Raw genomic sequence first — 2,720 nt, 5'->3', positions numbered from 1 at the left:
CATCAAATTAGAGATTGGCCACTAAAGCCCTGAGTCTGTAGCTGCTGCTAGAGGAAGGCACAGCACTACCACCTCCGCTGACTTCAGCAGAGTTCAGCACAGAAAAACGCACAGACAGCAAACTGAAGGAAAGAAGCCAAAGGATCCGAACTTCCCTCAGACTTCTAGGTTTGCAGATCTGGGGCTTTCTCCAGTCCCTGTGATATGCTGCTATATCAGCACGGTATAAATCCCATTGCTCCCATACACAGTCCTTTTACAGCAAATGTTCCCCTACTGCAGTGTCATCTGAGGCAATTCTGCTATGCTTGCGTGTGTAACTTCTGCAGCTGACATTGGAGAGAGAAGAAAATGGTAGAAGTTCCTTCACGAATAACACTAAACCACAGAAAATTCAGTACCCAGCTCTTAAAGTGCAACAGAGCTTATTCAAACGTTAGAATAAAGACAGCTCACCATGGAAGCTGCCAAAGGTACGCTTTGAGAGGCTTCTCAGAGACACATTGCTACCTGCCTGCTCTGCAACAAATGCACTTATCCATACAATGGCATTCAACAGTAAAAATCACTTTATGCATCTCTGCCAGTTATACTGCATCCCCCCTGAGATTGTTGAAGGTGTATTTTTCTTTGCTAGGCAATTCCCGTTCATTCTTGAAGTTTTTCCAATTCTATATTACTGAAATAACTTCCCCCAAAGAAAATCCTGAAAGCAACTCTCTTTTCATGCAAGCCACTGGGCTGCAAAGGCAATTCCAGGAGATCAAATTCCCAGCAGGGTGGATATTCAAAACATAGAGGCTCTAGGGTTGATTTTTCTTACAATCACCCAAGTTTTCTATGCATGTGAGAAACCTTTGTACATCACCTCTGCAGGTCTGTGCTGTAAATGTTCCAACACAAGCATGTGCTCTTTCTACAGACGTTGCAAACTCAGGACTGGAGTCTGGTCTGGAAGACAAGAACTCTCAACACCACCAGAGAATGCTCAACTGGGTCCAAGAAACAAATCCATGACATGCAAAGTAATAAAAACCAACAGATAGTTCTGGACTTGGAGTCACAGCCCCAGGCTGCAGATCTGGCCATGCCAGGAGGCAGCAAGCAGGCACGGCACACTTGGATCAAAATGCATGTCCCTGAGACACAGCCAGTACTTGCTGGACTTGGCTGGGTTCAACCACAGACTGATTGCTTGTGACCTGAAGCAGGAAACTGGTACAAGACACGGTGCCTGAGCTGAAGTCAAGAGAGTTTTCCATCCAGCATTTTGCCCTATACTGGTTCACTGCCATGACTAGGAAGAAATTTTCTTCTCAAGCTGTATAGGATTCTGCTGCAGGTTCTCTGAGGCCAGCTGAATGTCACTCCAGACTGCTTCAGAGGTGCAGAGCTGCCTTATCTGCACCACAAGGATGGGCCTTGAGGTCTCTAGAGATAAAAGGTCACAGTGCTAAACCACTCTGCCTCACCAGCCACAATAAAGAACCATTTAACCAAACTCATTTAAAATACAGCTTGACAAAGAACTTAACCGGAGTATTTAATACAGAAATGGAACTATTCCTCTGTGTTGGATGACACTCCAAGAGGGAGAAATGATAAAATGTTTAATAAAATTTACAGCGTTTCATTCAGATAAAAGTTAGAGGATGCTCAATTTATGGGTGATTTTTGGCTCAGAGCAGCAATAAAAGTCAGGTCAATAAGTGATTCTTTTTCCAAACTTGGAAAAAAGCAACGTTCTGACTAAATGAAATATCATCATAAAACATACAAGCAAAAAAAGGAGTCCCCTGACACAAAAGCACCCACTGAAAAATATTCAAGAGGTGGCTTTCATTTAGAAAGCCAGAAAATACAAAAGCCAAGTGAATTATTTATGCAGCTTCTGTAAATAAAATACTGTCTTGGAAAATATTGAGTCGGGAATAAGTCAGGAAGCCACTGCCAGCAAAGAAGCTGGTCTTTATAATTAAACACGCTTACCACGGTCATCAGCATGCATGAAAGTCTAATTTGATTAAGCACACTGCTCTGAACTTGAGGAAAGCCTAGGAGAAGTAAATAATAGTAAAAAATAAAGGGGCTTTAGAAGAGTGTTGAGAGCTTATTGCAGAGTGGTCATGGAGAACTATCGACCCGGAGGGAAAGGCGGTGCGGGAGATTTTATGCAGAACTCATCACAGAAGCAGGCTCATTTTTTATGCTTCTCAAACACTTTCCAGCAAAGCACAAAGTCTTCTGTTAATACAGAGGGAAAACTTCTACAAACTTAAATGGCAGAAAAGCGAGACCCAAGTTCTTCAGCCTCTGTGTAATGGTTTGCTCTTCAGACAACGCAGAAGAGCTGCATCCAGGTCCCAAGCAGCGTGAGGAACTGAAGCCATGCCAAGAAATAGTCCTCCGGCACAGAGACATGACAAATCCAAGCCAGAATTAAAACTGGCTGTACGAAAAATAAGATTTGCCTGTTTTACAACTGAGTTCCATGGCACACAACGGCCAAATGAGTTGCCCAAGGTCACCAAGTACTCTGTGACATAGCCATAAATTCAATTCCCAGTCTCCTGTTTCCTGCCATTGCTTTAGCCTCGTATTATCATTTCTCTGTTAAAAAATTCCAAACAATCAAGCCCTGCCACGTCTTAGCAGAGAGCTGAAGTATCCCAGTCCTGTGACCGGCAGGCAGACCGAGGGAAAGAAGCAGCAGAGAAGAA

Source organism: Meleagris gallopavo, chromosome 16 (genome assembly GCF_000146605.3).
Source record: "Meleagris gallopavo isolate NT-WF06-2002-E0010 breed Aviagen turkey brand Nicholas breeding stock chromosome 16, Turkey_5.1, whole genome shotgun sequence".
NCBI lineage: Eukaryota > Metazoa > Chordata > Aves > Galliformes > Phasianidae > Meleagris > Meleagris gallopavo.
Note: the sequence above shows the minus strand (reverse complement) of the source record.